The sequence below is a fragment of the Salvelinus fontinalis genome, chromosome 3 (assembly GCF_029448725.1).
Source record: "Salvelinus fontinalis isolate EN_2023a chromosome 3, ASM2944872v1, whole genome shotgun sequence".
NCBI classification, from domain to species: Eukaryota; Metazoa; Chordata; class Actinopteri; order Salmoniformes; family Salmonidae; genus Salvelinus; species Salvelinus fontinalis.
Genome location: NC_074667.1, coordinates 71620519 through 71639345, shown reverse-complemented (window position 1 = coordinate 71639345; position 18827 = coordinate 71620519). Strand labels below are relative to the sequence as shown.

The 18827-nt window shown below is 43.8% G+C and overlaps 5 non-coding genes across 5 annotated transcripts; all 5 read right to left on the bottom strand.

The window, feature by feature from the left end:
- Positions 1–10742: 10742 nt before the first annotated feature.
- On the bottom strand, positions 10743–10836 carry trnai-uau (transfer RNA isoleucine (anticodon UAU)). Its single transcript has 2 exons — positions 10799–10836; positions 10743–10778 (listed from the first exon to the last, which is right to left on the bottom strand). It is a non-coding gene; the product is annotated as a tRNA-Ile (tRNA).
- Positions 10837–14730: 3894 nt separating this feature from the next.
- trnai-uau (transfer RNA isoleucine (anticodon UAU)) lies at positions 14731–14824 on the bottom strand. The gene is made up of 2 exons: positions 14787–14824; positions 14731–14766 (listed from the first exon to the last, which is right to left on the bottom strand). It is a non-coding gene; the product is annotated as a tRNA-Ile (tRNA).
- A 1832-nt stretch (positions 14825–16656) lies between these two features.
- On the bottom strand, positions 16657–16750 carry trnai-uau (transfer RNA isoleucine (anticodon UAU)). Its single transcript has 2 exons — positions 16713–16750; positions 16657–16692 (listed from the first exon to the last, which is right to left on the bottom strand). It is a non-coding gene; the product is annotated as a tRNA-Ile (tRNA).
- A 1450-nt stretch (positions 16751–18200) lies between these two features.
- On the bottom strand, positions 18201–18294 carry trnai-uau (transfer RNA isoleucine (anticodon UAU)). The gene is made up of 2 exons: positions 18257–18294; positions 18201–18236 (listed from the first exon to the last, which is right to left on the bottom strand). It is a non-coding gene; the product is annotated as a tRNA-Ile (tRNA).
- Positions 18295–18715: 421 nt separating this feature from the next.
- Positions 18716–18809, bottom strand: trnai-uau (transfer RNA isoleucine (anticodon UAU)). Its single transcript has 2 exons — positions 18772–18809; positions 18716–18751 (listed from the first exon to the last, which is right to left on the bottom strand). It is a non-coding gene; the product is annotated as a tRNA-Ile (tRNA).
- Between the last annotated feature and the right edge of the window lie 18 nt (positions 18810–18827).

Below are 18827 nucleotides of genomic sequence, written 5' to 3'. Positions count from 1 at the left end.
CAGAAGAGGAAAATGTAGAGAGGAGGGAGTGAAAGGATGCCAGGTCCGCAGGGAGGCGAGTTTTCCTCCATTTCCGCTCGGCTGCCCGGAGCCCTGTTCTGTGAGCTCGCAATGAGTCGTCGAGCCACGGAGCAGGAGGGGAGGACCGAGCCGGCCTGTAGGATAGGGGACATAGAGAGTCAAAGGATGCAGAAAGGGAGGAGAGGAGGGTTGAGGAGGCAGAATCAGAAGATAGGTTGGAGAAGGTTTGAGCAGAGGGAAGAAATGATAGGATGGAAGAGGAGAGAGTAGCGGGGGAGAGAGAGCGAAGGTTGGGACGGCGCGATACCATCCGAGTAGGGGCAGAGTGGGAAGTGTTGGATGAGAGCGAGAGGGAAAAGGATACAAGGTAGTGGTCGGAGACTTGGAGGGGAGTTGCAATGAGATTAGTGGAAGAACAGCATCTAGTATAGATGAGGTCAAGCGTATTGCCTGCCTTGTGAGTAGGGGGGGAAGGTGAGAGGGTGAGGTCAAAAGAGGAGAGGAGTGGAAAGAAGGAGGCAGAGAGGAATGAGTCAAAGGTAGACGTGGGGAGGTTAAAGTCACCCAGAACTGTGAGAGGTGAGCCATCCTCAGGAAAGGAACTTATCAAGGCGTCAAGCTCATTGATGAACTCTCCAAGGGAAACTGGAGGGCGATAAATGATAAGGATGTTAAGCTTGAAAGGGCTGGTAACTGTGACAGCATGGAATTCAAAGGAGGCGATAGACAGATGGGTCATGGGAGAAAGAGAGAATGTCCACTTGGGAGAGATGAGGATCCCAGTGCCACCACCCCGCTGACCAGAAGCTCTCGGGGTGTGCGAGAACACGTGGGCCGACGAGGAGAGAGCAGTAGGAGTAGCAGTGTTATCTGTGGTAATCCATGTTTCCGTCAGTGCCAAGAAGTCGAGGGACTGGAGGGACGCATAGGCTGAGATGAACTCTGCCTTGTTGGCCGCAGATCGGCAGTTCCAGAGGCTGCCGGAGACCTGGAACTCCACGTGGGTCGTGCGCGCTGGGACCACCAGGTTAGAGAGGCAGCGGCCACACGGTGTGAAGCGTTTGTATGGTCTGTGCAGAGAGGAGAAAACAGGGATAGACAGACACATAGTTGACAGGCTACAGAAGAGGCTACGCTAATGCAAAGGAGATTGGAATGACAAGTGGACTACACGTCTCGAATGTTCAGAAAGTTAAGCTTACGTTGCAAAAATCTTATTGACTAAAATGATTAAAATGATACAGTACTGCTGGCTGGTGAAGTAGGCTAGCTAGCAGTGGCTGCGTTGTTGACTTTGTTTGAAAGTGTAGCTGGCTAGGTAACCTCGATAACTGGCTAGGTAACCTCGATAACCTATATAATTACTCTAAATTACACAATTATCTTAGATACAAAGACAGCAAAGACAACTATGTATCTAGCTAACACTACACTAATCAAATCGTTCCGTTGTAATGTATTATTAGTTTTTACAGTGCTGCTAGTCGGTAGAAGTTGACTAGCTAGCTAGCAGTTGTTGACTAGGTAGGAGAATGGTGGCGCGGCGACGAAAATAGCTGGCTTGCTAACCTCGATAATTACTCTAAACTACACAATTATCTTAGATACAAAGACAGCAAAGACAACTATGTAGCTAGCTAACACTACACTAATCAAATCGTTCCATTGTAATGTATTAGTTTCTACAGTGCTGCTAGTCGGTAGAAGTTGACTAGCTAGCTAGCAGTTGTTGACTAGGTAGGAGAACGGTGGCGTGGCGCGGCGGACGAAAATAGCTGGCTAGCTAACCTCGATAATTACTCTAAACTACACAATTATCTTAGATACAAAGACAGCAAAGACAACTATGTAGCTAGCTAACACTACACTAATCAAGTCGTTCCGTTGTAATGTAATAGTTTCTACAGTGCTGCTATTCGGTAGAAGTTGGCTAGCTGGCTAGCTAGCAGTGTTGACTACGTTAGAAGGATGAAAATAGCTTGCTAGCTAATCTCGATAATTACTCTAAACTACACAATTATCTTTGATACAAAGACGGCTATGTAGCTAGCTAAGAAAAATTGCTCAGATCAAACAAATCAAACCGTTGTACTGTAATAAAATGTAATATTACCTGTGGAGCGAAGCGAAGTGTGACTACTCGCTCCAACCCGGAAGTGATCAAAAATAAATAAATAAATAAAATAAATAAAATCGCCTTGCGTTCGTCTTGCGTTCCATAACTTCTACAGACACTCCGGTTGGAACGTTATTGGATATATATGATAACAACATCCTGAAGATTGATTCTCTACTTAGTTTGACCAGTTCATTCGACCTGTTATATAACTTTTTGAAGTTTTCGGTCGAGTTTGCCTGCATCTGCGCGAGCGTTTGGACATGTGCACTAAACATGCTAGCAAAAGTAGCTACTTAGACATGAGTAATGGACATTACCGAGCAAAACAACGATTTATTGTGGAACTAGGATTCCTGGGAGTGCATTCTGATGAAGATGATCTAAGGTAAGGGAATATTTATGATGTAATTCCGTATTTCTGTTGACTCCAACATGGCGGAGAAATGTTGTTTTTATCTGAGCGCCTTGCAAGATTATTGCATGATGTGCTTTTTACGTAAAGTTTTTTTGAAATCTGACACAGCGGTTGCATTAAGAACAAGTGTATCTTTAATTATATGTAAAACATGTATCTTTCATCAAAGTTTATGATGAGTATTTCTGTTATTTGACGTGGCTCTCTGTAATTTCTCCGTATATTTTGGAGGCATTTCTGAACATGGCGCAAATGTAAACCGAGATTTGTGGATATAAATATAGTCACAGAAAAACACAGCCATTTTCCCAGCAAAAGATAGTAATCCCAAAAAGCAGAAATAGAGATAAAATGAATCATTAACCTTTGATAATCTTCATCAGATGACACTCATAGGACATCATGTTACACAATACATTTATGTTTTGTTCGATAATGTGTGTATTGAGCTAACATAATTGTTTGGTGTGCTTTCCCCGTAAATCCTTTTTGAAATCAGACATGTTGGCTGGATTCACAACATGTGTAACTTTAATTTGGTGTCTTTCATGTGTGATTTCATGAAAGATTGATTTTTTATAGTAATATATTTGAATTTGGCGCTCTACATTTTTTCTGGCTTTTGGCAAAGTGGGATGCTACCGTTCCACATATCCCAGAGAAGTTAACCAACAATGTTTTAAGAAAATACCAAAGTAAAAGTTACAAATAATTCAACAGCAGCAGCAAAATAACAATTTCCGAGGCTATATACAGGGGGTACCGGTAAAGAGTCAATGTGCGGGGGCACTGGTTAGTCGAGATAATTGAGGTAATATGTACAGTCGTGGCCTAAAGTTTTGAGAATGGCACAAATATAAATTTTCACAAAGTTTGCTGCTTCAGTGTCTAGATATTTTTGTCAGATGTTATTATGGAATACTGAAGTATAATTACAAGCGTTTCATAAGTGTCAAAGGCTTTTATTGACAATTACATGAAGTTGATGCAAAGAGTCAATATGTCACGCCCTGACCTTAGTTCCTTTTTTATGTCTCTATTTTGGTTTGGTCAGGGCGTGAGTTGGGGTGGGCATTCTATGTCTGGTGTTCTATGTTGTCTATTTCTTTGTGTTTGGCCGTGTGTGGTTCTCAATCAGAGGCAGCTGTCTATCGTTGTCTCTGATTGAGAACCATACTTAGGTAGCCTTTTCCCACCTGTGTTTGTGGGTAGTTGTTTCCTGTTTTGTGTTTTTTCACCTTACAGGACCGTTTTGTGTCGTTCACTCTCTTTGTTGTTTTTGTCATTCAGTGTTCAGTTTATTTTTTATTAAAATTTACAATGAACACTTACCACGCTGCGTGTTGGTCCGATGATTCCTATTCCTCATCATCAGATAAGGAGGAGCGTTACACAATATTTGTAGTGTTGACCCTTTTTTTCAAGACCTCGGCAATCCGCCCAGGCATGCTGTCAATTAACTTCTGGGCCACATCCTGACTGATGGCAGCCCATTCTTGCATAATCAATCAATGCTTGGAGTTTGTCAGAATTTGTGGGGTTTTGTTTGTCCACCCGCCTCTTGAGGATTGACCACAAGTTCTCAATGGGATTAAGGTCTGGGGAGTTTCCTGGCCATGGACCCAAAATATCGATGTTTTGTTCCCCGAGCCACTTAGTTATCACTTTTGCCTCATGGCAAGGTCCTCCATCATGCTGGAAAAGGCATTGTTCGTCACCAACCTCTTACTGGATAGTTGGGAGAAGTCGCTCTCGGAGGATGTGTTGGTACCATTCTTTATTGATGTTTTTAGGCAAAATTGTGATACTTTATTAATGGGAGTGAGTCTCAAAAAAATACACAAATACACAACGGATCTGTAGATTCAGAGGTGAATAAATCTCTCAGTGTTAACCACTGTTTTCATATTACTTACCACAGTCGGGTTGCATTGACCTATGTTTTCACTAACTGTCCCTGGGACATCCACCTAGTCAAAATATAAAACCCAGTTGTTTAACTTGCTCATCAGCTCAGTCTTCCACATAATGTAAACAGGTTAACGGTTTAGATGACCTTACTCTCAACTTGTTAAAAGCAAACAACCTTCAATCATGACTCATTGTCTGTACCTACAGGGGGAAATGGGGGCTCATTCAGAGTTGGCATCTAACTGTTTCACCCTCCTCTGGACGATTAGAAAACAAGATAGCTGCAGAAATCAGCCAGAGAGGCACGTGGTCTTACAGCATGTTAATAACATTTCACAGGGAAGAGAAAGAGAACACGTTATAACAATTCACACCAACCTTGCTAAGAAGGAGATTGGGGCAAGGGTAGCCCAAGCTACAATCTAGTGTTTCTCCTTTATTTTAGGGCACAGCTCTGTCTCTAGAAACCTTGTCTTTCCAAATAATAATTATAATTATTGATAAATTATCCAACCCAAATTTAGAATGACAGTCCTTAGTGCTTCATGTTGGTTCTATCACTTCAATTTTTTCTCATCACTTGTGGTAATGACAGATTGGTATTTCAATGCACTCTTAGTCTAAATTACTATTCATTTTACAGTGTGCAGACCTCCACAATCAATCAACCACAATCAAATAAACAATTCTGGACAAGCCTAAATCAATTACGGGCATGGTTGACCACCCCTCTCGGTCCCCGGCACTCATTCTTCCTAGCGTTTCTTCATGTTCTTCTTCAGATAGTGTTTCCGTTTGTCCTTTTAATGGCACATGTTCAAAGTGGATGACCCTTGATAATGTCTCTCACCTGAGCCGCCCCTGTCCTTCACAGTCATCATGTATTTGTCTATTTTCCTACCAGTACACCAGCAGCATGAGAGAAGTTTGGACTGGATCTCTCTCCATGCTCACTCCACATGGAACCCATGTCGTACTCCTGAGAGAAAAAACATGAAGGAAAAGGCAGTTGATAGCGTTGACTGCTGTGTACAGGTTGCTGGCTCGGACTCAGGTTTCACGGTAGAAGTGGTGAAGGACCATACTGAATGCCATTTTCAGCCGGTTAGAGGGAGTGTTGAGGTTCACACTGTTCATCTGCCAAATTATCTTCCATGTATCTAGATACCATCTGTGGTCACCTCGCCATAACCTCGAGAGAGGACAGACCAGAATAACAGTTTATTTTGGGGCATTTGTAATTCAAGAAATACAGACATCTAAGACAAATGTCTTAGTGAATAACAACACACAGTTGAAACCATTCCACCCCCCAAAATTGGCTTATACTCCCCTATCATCTTGGCGATCTCACTGCGGCGCAACAGGTCAGGGAGACAGAGGGATAATTCTTAGTGAGAAATCTCGACCATCCAGCAGACCCAATCTGGTGAGATTTGCACTTGCTTATGCTGATGTGTCTGTTTGTGGTAGAAATGTGCTTTAGCAAGTATCTAGAGATGACAACATAGGTAGCTAGAGTTTATAGAAACGTTCCATCTATTAATCCAGTCTGCTCACTGTGATGAAAATGTATGCAATTTGTGCTTATTGAATACAAACGTTCCCCTTTATTTTCACAGGAGACATGGAGCCCATGTAATTTATTGAACTTTTATTTAATCAGGTAGGCTAGTTGAGAACAAGTTCTCATTTACAACCTGGCCAAGATAAAGCAAAGAAGTTAGACACATACAACAACACAGAGTTGCACATGGAATTTAAAAAAATACAGTCAATAATACAGTCGAAAAAAAATAAGTATATATACTGTACAGTGTGTGCAAATGAGGTAAGATAAGGGAGGTAAGGCAATAAAATAGGCCATAGTGGCGTGGTAATTACGGTATAGCAATTAAACACTGGAGTGATAGATGTGCAGAAGATGAATGTGCAAGTAGAGATGCTGGGGTGCAAAGGAGCAAAATAAATACATAAATACAGTACGGAGATGAGGTAGTTGGATGGGCTATTTACAGATGGGCTATGTACAGATGGCTATGTACAGGTGCAATGATCTGTGAGCTGCTCTGACAGCTGGTGCTTGAAGTTAGTGAGGGAGATAAGAGTCTCCAGCTTCAGCGATATTTGCAGTTTGTTCCAGTCATTGGCAGCAGAGAACTGGAAGAAAAGGCAGCCAAAGGAAAAATTGGCTTTCGAGGTGAACAGTGAAATATACCTGCTGGAGCGCGTTCTACAGGTGGGTGCTGCTATGGTGACCAGTGAGCTGAGATAAGGCGGGGCTTTACCAAGCAAAGACTTATAGATGACCTGGAGCCAGTGGGTTTGGCGACGAGTATGAAGCGAGGGCCAGCCAACGAGAGCATACAGGTCGCAGTGGTGGGTAGATTATGGGGTTTTGGTGGCAAAACGGATGGCACTGTGATAGACTGCATCCAATTTGTTGAGTAGAGTGTTGGAGGCTGTTTTGTAAATGACGTCGACGAAGTCGAGAATCGATGGGATAGTCAGTTTTACGAGGGTATGTTTGGCAGCATGAGTGAAGGATGCTTTGTTGTGAAATAGGAAGCCGATTCTAGATTTAATTTTGGATTGGAGATGCTTATTGTGGGTCTGGAAGGAGAGTTTACAGTCTAACCAGACACCTAGGCATTTGTAGTTGTCCACATATTCTAGGTCAGAACCGTCCAGAGTAGTGATGCTGGACGGGCGGGCAGGTGCGGGCAGCGATCTTTTGAAGAGCATGCATTTAGTTTCACCTGCATTGAAGAGCAGCTGGAGGCCACGGAAGGAGAGTTGTATGGCATTGAAGCTCATCTGGAGGTTAGTCAGCACAGTGTTCAAAGAAGGGCCAGAAGTATACAGAATGGTGGCGTCTGCATAGAGGTGTATCAGAGAATCACCACCAGCAAGAGCGACATCATTGATGTATACAGAGAAGAGAGTCGGCCCGAGAATTTAACCCTGTGGCACCCCCATAGAGACTGCCAGAGGTCCGGACAACAGGCCCTCTGATTTGACACACTGAAATGGAAGCCTTGTCTTAACGGACAGTAAGGATTCCAGGATTTCCAGGACAAAAAAGTACTACAAGAGAGTGGAGCAGGGCTGTGTCTTCAGTCAAAGTGGTGGATTCAGCCAAGAGGGCTGTACTGCTCAGAGGTGGCAACCCAGCAAGCAGAGCACATTTGCTGGGTCAGCATGAGATGCAGTTTGGCCTTCATAAGGAACACACCTTCAAGTGGGTGGGTGAAAATGTGCTGGGCTGAGTATTGGGTGGCATCGATGCAGAAATAATCTGTCTCTCAGCCTGCGAGGAGTGATTTCAAAAACCATGCTGCGGCTTCAAGGAATACATGGAGCTCTTCCCTGAGGGCTGGGATGCTATCAGGATTAAGTCCAACATTCAGCCATCTTCCAACACCCAGCCATCCTCCACCACCCAGCCATGCAAATACCAGATAACCACTGGTTCCCAGAGGTCCTCAACATCCTCACTCAGGTCATTGTTGGTTGGAAAACTATGCCCCTCCCAGAATCTCGACAGGACAATAAGGAAGCACATGTCTCCTTGGAAGGTTCAGCATAGTAAGCTCTGTATTATGTTAATATAAAATATATCATAATGATGATGTTTAGTTTATGGAGATAATAGATAAGTAAAACATAGAATCGTCTTTTGATGGTGTTTAATCTATTGATCTAATTTATTTAATAGTTCTACTTTTCAGCCCTTCCAGCCTGTATTGGAAGTATTTATAGTGATGACTTACATTTTAAATAGTGTACTAGTTCTACACAGTATGTCTCGTGATATGATGACCTGTTCTTTGGGGAATTTATCATCAATACATTATTTCTTGTGTGGGATGTTGTTGTCTTTTGACTTCAGGGAGAGACATATGCCTTCCCAAGGGATGGCAATGCACTTGGCCAGATGTGGACCATAGGTGGGTGTCCAAGGCATTGTTCAGGTGGTTGGGGAATGGGCTTCCAACTCTGGCAGATGAAACTGTATTGCCCATATTCTGACTGTGATAGTGGGTAGTTGACCTCATCAGGACTCCATCACAAGATCAGGCAGATTGTGGATGTGGACGGATCCTACTATGTGGCAGCAGAATACCTTTAATGTCCCAAGCACAGTAGGAAGTTCATCTGTTGGAACAAATGGTTCCTTAAACTGTTCCACGCAAAAACACTGGTAATGGCAATATAATGTAATTAATAATCTAATGCACCTTTTATTTAAAACAAACAGCAACACATTTCTCTTTGTGAAATGTTATTATAGAATTATTCCACACTCAGTTTGGTGTATTCTCATATATTTATGTTATTTTTTTTCTTTAGGGGAGTCAGTGAAAGCACTCTTGCCGATCACCATATTTTGCACGAAGAGAGTTGTAGAATATGAACAGGTAATCAGATGGCTACCTGGACTTTCTGCATTGTGTGCCCCCCAACCCCTCTTTTACACTGCTGCTACTCTCTGGTTATCATATATGCATAGTCACTTTAACTACACATTCATGTACATATGTACATACTACCTCAATTGGCCCGACCAACCAGTGCTCCCTCACATTGGCTAACCGGGCAATCTGCATTGTGTCCTGCCACCCACCACCCGCCAACCCATCTTACGCTACTGCTACTCTCTGTTCATCATATACACATAGTCACTTTAACCATACCTACATGTACATACGACCTCAATCAGCCTGACTAACCAATGTCTGTATGTAGCCTGGCTACTTTTATAGCCTCGCTACTGTATATAGCCTCGCTACTGTTTTTCACTGTCTTTTTACTGCTGGTTTTATTTCTTTACTTACCTATTGTTCACCTAATACCTTTTTGCACTATTGGTCAGAGCCTGTAAGTAAGCATTTCACTATAAGGTCTACACCTGTTGTATTCGACGCACGTGACAAATAAACTTTGATTTGATTTGAATATTTGGTCCAAAGCAAGATCGTGATTGACCAGCCTGACTTGCGCAGTCGGTAGCGCATGAGACTCAAAATCTCGAGCCCCATTTTGGGGGATGCTTTTCTCCGGCGAAGCACCAACTCACTTTGCAAACTGCCATCCACTTCCTCTAAAGAGCGGACTTGCACCAAATGCTAGCAGTTGATATTTTTCTTCAATAACACAGACCCCAAAGCAAATCAGGGGGAGAAAAATAAATATATTCAAAAAGAACAAATCATATTTATTATGCTGAAAAGTAGATGGTAGATTCTTCCCTGTCCTCAGTGTTTTCTCCTCTGAACAAAGGGACAGGATGTAATTTATAACCCAACCCTAGCCTGTGGTTGACCAGTTAGAAATCCTTGCAGTAAAATTGGGCCAATGGCCAATACCAAGTACTTAACTTGGACTGAATATCGTACAGCTCTGTTTGTGCAAAATATGGTGATCAGCGAGAGTACTTTTAATGGCTCCAGTGGTGCAATCGGTTCTTAATCTCAGGGTCGTGGGTTTGAGCCCCACGTTGGGCGATGCTGTTCTCCACCGAAGCACGAACTCACTTTACAAACAGCCATCCGCTTGGACTTTTGAGCAGGCTTGCCACCGTGCATTGCTAACTTGTCAGGCTTAGCTGGTGAAACAGGAGAATATGGGTTTGAATCCTAGCACTGCCTGCACTCTGACCTGTTATCTAAATGACATACCAATTACTTGTGAAACATCCTCCTATATGGATTGAAAAATGACCCTTTTCTGGACAAGAAATAGACAGACAGAGGGTTCAAGAAAAATACTCACCCCTGGCCAGGATCAAACTCACAACATCTGCATTGCTTTGCTGCAAACTGCTGTATAAGTACCGCATGCACCACAGGATCCATTAACAACACTCTCACTGATCACCATATTTTGCACAAACAGAGCTGTACGATATTCAGACCAAGTAATTATTACTGTTGAGGTGCCTGGCTAGCTCAGTCGGTAGAGCATGAGACTCTTAATCTCAGGGTTGTGGGTTTGAACCCTATGCTAGACAATTATTTTCTCCTTCAAAGCACCAACACACTTTGCGAACAGGCATCCTTCTGGACTTTCGAGCAGGCTTGCCACCCTGCATTGCTGACATGTCAGGCTTAGCTGGTGACACAGGAGAATATTGGTTTGAATCCTAGCTGTGCTGGCACTAACCTGTTATCTAAATGACATACCAATTACTTGTGAAACGTCCTCCTAAATGGAGTGAAAAAAGCTCCTTTTCTGGACAAGAAATAGACAGGCAGAAAGTGTAAGAAACAAATTTGCTCCTGGTGAGGCTCGATCTCACTACCTCAGCATTGCTTCGCTGCATCCTGCTGTATAAGTACCACGCGCTAACCGATTGCGCCACAGGAGCCATGCAAAATACGCTACCTGATCACCAATTTTTGCACAAACTTAGCTGTACAATTTTCAGTCCAAGTCAGTACCACAATTGAGCTGTCTGGCTACCTCAGTCGGTAGAGCACGAGGCTTTTAATCTCAGAGTCGTGGGTTTGAGCCACACTTTGGGTATTTCTTTTTGAGACAAAGCACCAACTCAATTTGCAAACAGCCATCCACCTGGACTTCCGAGCAGGCTTGCCACCCTGCATTGCAAACGTGTCAGCCTTAGCTGGTGATACAGGAGAATATGGGTTTGAATCCTTGCTGTGCTGGCACTCTAACCTGTTATCTAAATAACATACCATTTACTTGTAAAACGTCCTCCTAAATGGAATGATATAAGCTCCTTTTCTGGACAAGAAAGACCAAGGCAGAAAGTCTAAGAAACAAACTTGCTCCTGGTGAGCCTTGAACTCACAACCTCGGCATTGCTTCACTGCATAGTGCTGTATAAGTACCACGTGCTAAGCGATTGCGCCACAGGAACCATGCAAAGCACTCTACATGTTCACTAATTTTTGCACAAACTAGCTGTACAATTTTCGGTCCAAGTCAGTACCACAATTGAGCTGTCTGGCTACCTCAGTCGGTAGAGCACGAGGCTCTTAATCTCAGAGTCGTAGTTTTGAGAAACACTTTGGGTATTTATTTTTGAGCCGAAGCACCAACTCACTTTGCAAACAGCCATCCACCGGGACTTTCGAGCAGGTTTGCCACCCTGCATTGCTAACTTGTCAGGTTTAGCTGGTGATACAGGAGAATATGGGTTTGAATCCTTGCTGTGTTGGCACTCTAACCTGTTATCTAAATAACATACCATTTACTTGTAAAACATCCTCCTAAATGGAGTGAAATAAGCTCCTTTTCTGGACAAGAAATAGACAAGCAGAATGTTTAAGAAACAAACTTGCTCCTGGTCAGGCTCGAACTCACAACCTCGGCATTGCTTCGCTGCATACTGCTGTATAAGTACCACGCGCTAACCGATTGCGCCACAAGAGACATGCAAAAAACTCTACCTGATCACCAATTTTTGCACAAACTAGCTGTACAGTTTTCGGTCCAAGTCAGTACCACAATTGAGTTGTCTGGCTACCTCAGTCGGTAGAGCACGAGGCTCTTAATCTCAGAGTCGTAGTTTTGAGAAACACTTTGGGTATTTCTTATTGTGTCGAAGCACCAACTCACTTTGCAAACAGCCATCCACCTGGACTTTCGAGCAGGCTTGCCACCCTATATTGCTAACTTGTCAGGCTTAGCTGGTGATACAGGAGAATATGGGTTTGAATCCTTGCTGTGCTGGCACTCTAACCTGTTATCTAAATAATATACCATCTACTTGTAAAACGTCCTCCTAAATGGAATGATATAAGCTCCTTTTCTGGACAAGAAAGACCAAGGCAGAAAGTCTAAGAAACAAACTTGCTCCTGGTGAGCCTTGAACTCACAACCTCGGCATTGCTTCACTGCATAGTGCTGTATAAGTACCACGTGCTAAGCGATTGCGCCACAGGAGCCATGCAAAGCACTCTACATGTTCACTAATTTTTGCACAAACTAGCTGTACAATTTTCGGTCCAAGTCAGTACCACAATTGAGCTGTCTGGCTACCTCAGTCGGTAGAGCACGAGGCTCTTAATCTCAGAGTCGTAGTTTTGAGAAACACTTTGGGTATTTATTTTTGAGCCGAAGCACCAACTCACTTTGCAAACAGCCATCCACCGGGACTTTCGAGCAGGTTTGCCACCCTGCATTGCTAACTTGTCAGGCTTAGCTGGTGATACAGGAGAATATGGGTTTGAATCCTTGCTGTGTTGGCACTCTAACCTGTTATCTAAATAACATACCATTTACTTGTAAAACATCCTCCTAAATGGAGTGAAATAAGCTCCTTTTCTGGACAAGAAATAGACAAGCAGAATGTTTAAGAAACAAACTTGCTCCTGGTCAGGCTCGAACTCACAACCTCGGCATTGCTTCGCTGCATACTGCTGTATAAGTACCACGCGCTAACCGATTGCGCCACAAGAGACATGCAAAAAACTCTACCTGATCACCAATTTTTGCACAAACTAGCTGTACAGTTTTCGGTCCAAGTCAGTACCACAATTGAGTTGTCTGGCTACCTCAGTCGGTAGAGCACGAGGCTCTTAATCTCAGAGTCGTAGTTTTGAGAAACACTTTGGGTATTTCTTATTGTGTCGAAGCACCAACTCACTTTGCAAACAGCCATCCACCTGGACTTTCGAGCAGGCTTGCCACCCTATATTGCTAACTTGTCAGGCTTAGCTGGTGATACAGGAGAATATGGGTTTGAATCCTTGCTGTGCTGGCACTCTAACCTGTTATCTAAATAATATACCATCTACTTGTAAAACGTCCTCCTAAATGGAGTGATATAAGCTCCTTTTCTGGACATGAAAGATCACGGCAGAAAGTTTAAGAAACAAACTTGCTCCTTGTGAGCCTCGAACTCACAACCTCGGTATTGCTACGCTGCATAGTGCTGTATAAGTACCACGCGCTAAGCGATTGCGCCACAGGAGCCATGCAACGCACTCTACCTGATCACCAATTTTTGCACAAACTAGCTGTACAGTTTTCGGTCCAAGTCAGTACCACAATTGAGTTGTCTGGCTACCTCAGTCGGTAGAGCACGAGGCTCTTAATCTCAGAGTCGTAGTTTTGAGAAACACTTTGGGTATTTCTTTTTGAGCCGAAGCACCAACTCACTTTGCAAACAGCCATCCACTGGGACTTTCGAGCAGGCTTGCCACCCTGCATTGCTAACTTGTCAGGCTTAGCTGGTGATACAGGAGAATATGGGATTGAATCCTTGCTGTGCTGGCACTCTAACCTGTTATCTAAATAACATACCATTTACTTGTAAAACATCCTCCTAAATGGAGTGAAATAAGCTCCTTTTCTGGACAAGAAATAGACAGGCCGAATGTTTAAGAAATAAATTTGCTCTTAGTGAGGCTCGAACTCACAACCTCTGCATTGCTTCGCTGCATACTGCTGTATAAGTACCACGCGCAGTCTGGCTAATCTCAGAGTCGTAGATTTGAGAAACAATTTGGGTATTTCTTTTTGTGTCGAAGCACCAACTCACTTTGCAAACAGCCATCCACCTGGGCTTTCGAGCAGGCTTACCACCCTGCATTTCTAACCTGTCAGCCTTAGCTGGTGATACAGGAGAATATGGGTTTGAATCCTTGCTGTGCTGGCACTCTAACCTGTTATCTAAATAACATACCATTTACTTGTAAAACATCCTCCTAAATGGAGTGAAATAAGCTCCTTTTCTGGACAAGAAATAGACAGGCAGAATGTTTAAGAAATAAATTTGCTCCTGGTGAGGGTTGAACTCACAACCTCGGCATTGCTTCGCTGCATAGTGCTGTATAAGTACTACGCGCTAAGCGATTGCGCCACAGGAGCCATGCCAAGCACTCTTCCTGATCACCAATGTTTGCACAAACTAGCTGTACAATTTTCGGTCCAAGTCAGTACCACAATTGAGCTGTCTGGCTACCTCAGTCGGTAGAGCTCGAGGCTCTCAATCTCAGAGGTGTAGTTTTGAGAAACACTTTGGGTATTTCTTTTTGAGCCGAAGCACCAATTCACTTTGCAAACAGCCATCCACCTGGACTTTCGAGCAGGCTTGCCACCCTGCATTTCTAACCTGTCAGCATTAGCTGGTGATACAGGAGAATATGGGTTTGAATCCTTGCTGTGCTGGCACTCTAACCTGTTATCTAAATAACATACCATTTACTTGTAAAACGTCCTCCTAAATGGAGTGATATAAGCTCCTTTTCTGGACAAGAAAAAGACTGGCTGAAAGTTTCAGAAACAAATTTGCTCCTGGTGAGGGTCGAACTCACAACCTCGGCATTGCTTCGCTGCATACTGCTGTATAAGTACCACACGCTAACCGATTGCGCCACAGGAGCCATGCAAAGCACTCTAACTGAACCCCAATTTTTGCACAAGCCAGCTGTACAATTTTCGGTCCAAGTCAGTACCACAATTGAGCTGTCTGGCTACCTCAGTCGGTAGAGCACGATGCTCTTAATCTCAGAGTCGTAGTTTTGAGAAACACTTTGGGTATTTCTTTTTGAGCCGAAGCACCAATTCACTTTGCAAACAGCCATCCACCTGGACTTTCGAGCAGGCTTGCCACCCTGCATTGCTAACCTGTCAGCCTTAGCTGGTGATACAGGAGAATATGGGTTTGAATCCTTGCTGTGCTGGCACTCTAACCTGTTATCTAAATAACATACCATTTACTTGTAAAACATCCTCCTAAATGGAGTGAAATAAGCTCCTTTTCTGGACAAGAAATAGACAGGCAGAATGTTTAAGAAAGAAATTTGCTCCTGGTGAGGGTTGAACTCACAACCTCGGCATTGCTTCGCTGCATAGTGCTGTATAAGTACTACACGCTAAGCGATTGCGCCACAGGAGCCATGCAAAGCACTCTTCCTGATCACCAATTTTTGCACAAACTAGCTGTACAATTTTCGGTCCAAGTCAGTACCACAATTGAGCTGTCTGGCTACCTCAGTCGGTAGAGCACGAGGCTCTTAATCTCAGAGTCATAGTTTTGAGAAACACATTGGGTATTTATTTTTGTGTCGAAGCACCAACTCACTTTGCAAACAGCCATCCACCTGGACTTTCGAGCAGGCTTGCCACCCTGCATTTCTAACCTGTCAGCCTTAGCTGGTGATACAGGAGAATATGGGTTTGAATCCTTGCTGTGCTGGCACTCTAACCTGTTATCTAAATAACATACCATTTACTTGTAAAACGTCCTCCTAAATGGAGTGAAATAAGCTCCTTTTCTGGACAAGAAAAAGACAGGCTGAAAGTTTAAGAAACAAACTTGCTCCTGGTGAGGCTCGAACTCACAACCTCGGCATTGCTTCGCTGCATTGTGCTGTATAGGTACCACGCACCAAGCGAATGCGCCACAGGAGCCATGCAAAACACTCTACCTGATCACTAATTTTTGCACAAACTAGCTGTACAATTTTCGGTCCATGTCAGTACCACAATTGAGCTGTCTGGCTACCTCAGTCGGTAGAGCTCGAGGCTCTCAATCTCAGAGGTGTAGTTTTGAGAAACACTTTGGGTATTTCTTTTTGAGCCGAAGCACCAAATCACTTTGCAAACAGCCATCCACCTGGACTTTCGAGCAGGCTTGCCACCCTGCATTGCTAACCTGTCAGCCTTAGCTGGTGATACTGGAGAATATGGGTTTGAATCCTTGCTGTGCTGGCACTCTAACCTGTTATCTAAATAACATACCATTTACTTGTAAAACGTCCTCCTAAATGGAGTGATATGAGCTCCTTTTCTGGACAAGAAAAAGACAGGCAGAAAGTTCAAGAAACAAACTTGCGCCTGGTGAGGATCAAACTCACAACCTCTGCATTGCTACGCTGCATACTGCTGTATAAGTACCACGCGCAGTCTGGCTAATCTCAGAGTCGTAGTTTTTAGAAACACTTTGGGTATTCTTTTTGTGTCGAAGCACCAACTCACTTTGCAAACAGCCATCCACCTGGACTTTCGAGCAGGCTTGCCACCCTGCATTGCTAACCTGTCAGCCTTAGCTGGTGATACAGGAGAATATGGGTTTGAATCCTTGCTGTGCTGGCACTCTAACCTGTTATCTAAATAACATACCATTTACTTGTAAAACATCCTCCTAAATGGAGTGAAATAAGCTCCTTTTCTGGACAAGAAAAAGACAGGCAGAAAGTTTAAGAAACAAATTTGCTCCTGGTGAGGCTCGAACTCACAACCTCGGCATTGCTTCGCTGCATACTGCTGTATAAGTACCACGGGCTAACCGATTGCGCCACAGGAGCCATGCACAGCACTCTACCTGATCACCAATTTTTGCACAAACTAGCTGTACAATTTTCGGTCCAAGTCAGTACCACAATTGAGCTGTCTGGCTACCTCAGTCGGTAGAGCTCGAGGCTCTCAATCTCAGAGGTGTAGTTTTGAGAAACACTTTGGGTATTTCTTTTTTAGCCGAAGCACCAATTCACTTTGCAAACAGCCATCCACCTGGACTTTCGAGCAGGCTTGCCACCCTGCATTTCTAACCTGTCAGCATTAGCTGGTGATACAGGAGAATATGGGTTTGAATCCTTGCTGTGCTGGCACTCTAACCTGTTATCTAAATAACATACCATTTACTTGTAAAACGTCCTCCTAAATGGAGTGATATAAGCTCCTTTTCTGGACAAGAAAAAGACTGGCTGAAAGTTTCAGAAACAAATTTGCTCCTGGTGAGGGTCGAACTCACAACCTCGGCATTGCTTCGCTGCATACTGCTGTAAAAGTACCACGCGCTAACCGATTGCGCCAGTGGAGCCATGCAAAGCACTCTACCTGATCACCAATTTTTGCACAAACTAGCTGTACAATTTTCGGTCCAAGTCAGTACCACAATTGAGCTGTCTGGCTACCTCAGTCGGAAGAGCACGAGGCTCTTAATCTCAGGTCATAGTTTTGAGAAACACATTGGGTATTTATTTTTGTGTCGAAGCACCAACTCACTTTGCAAACAGACATCCACCTGGACTTTCGAGCAGGCTTGCCACCCTGCATTGCTAACCTGTCAGGCTTAGCTGGTGATACAGGAGAATATGGGTTTGAATCCTTGCTGTGCTGGCACTCTAACCTGTTATCTAAATAACATACCATTTACTTGTAAAACGTCCTCCTAAATGGAGTGAATTAAGCTCCTTTTCTGGACAAGAAAAAGACTGTCTGAAAGTTTCAGAAACAAACTTGCTCCTGGTGAGGCTCGAACTCACAACCTCAGCATTGCTTCGCTGCATAGTGCTGTATAAGTACCACGCATCAATCGATTGCGCCACAGGAGCCATGCAAAGCACTCTACCTGATCACTAATTTTTGCACAAACTAGCTGTACAGTTTTCGGTCCAAGTCAGTACCACAATTGAGCTGTCTGGCTACCTCAGTCGGTAGAGCATGAGGCTCTTACGCTCAGAGTCGTAGTTTTGAGAAACACTTAGGGTATTTCTTATTGTGTCGAAGCACCAACTCACTTTGCGAACAGCCATCCACCTGGACTTTCGAGCAGGCTTGCCACCCTGCATTGCTAACTTGTGAGGCTTAGCTGGTGATACAGGAGAATATGGGTTTGAATCCTTGCTGTGCTGGCACTCTAACCTGTTATCTAAATAACTTACTATTTACTTGTAAGAATTCCTCCTAAATGGAGTGAATTAAGCTCCTTTTCTGGACAAGAAAAAGACAGGCAGAAAACTTAAGAAACAAACTTGCTCCTGGTGAGGCTCAAACTCACAACCTCGGCATTGTTTCCCTGCATACTGCTGTATAAGTACCACGCGCTAACCGATTGCGCCACAGGAGCCATGCAAAGCACTCAAACTGAACCCCAATTTTTGCACAAACTAGCTGTACAATTTTCGGTCCAAGTCAGTACCACAATTGAGCTGTCTGGCTACCTCAGTCGGTAGAGCACGAGGCTCTTAATCTCAGAGTCGTAGTTTTGAGAAACACTTTGGGTATTTCTTTTTGAGCCGAAGCACCAACTCACTTTGCAAACAGCCATCCACCGGGACTTTCGAGGAGGCTTGCCACCCTGCATTGCTAACTTGTCAGGCTTAGCTGGTGATACAGGAGAATATGGGTTTGAATCCTTGCTGTGCTGGCACTTTAACCTGTTATCTAAATAACATACCATTTACTTGTAAAACGTCCTCCTAAATGGAGTGAAATAAGCTCCTTTTCTGGACAAGAAAAAGACAGGCTGAAAGTTTCAGAAACAAACTTGCTCCTGGTGAGGCTCAAACTCACAACCTCGGCATTGTTTCCCTGCATACTGCTGTATAACTACCACGCGCTAACCGATTGCGCCACAGGAGCCATGCAAAGCACTCTACC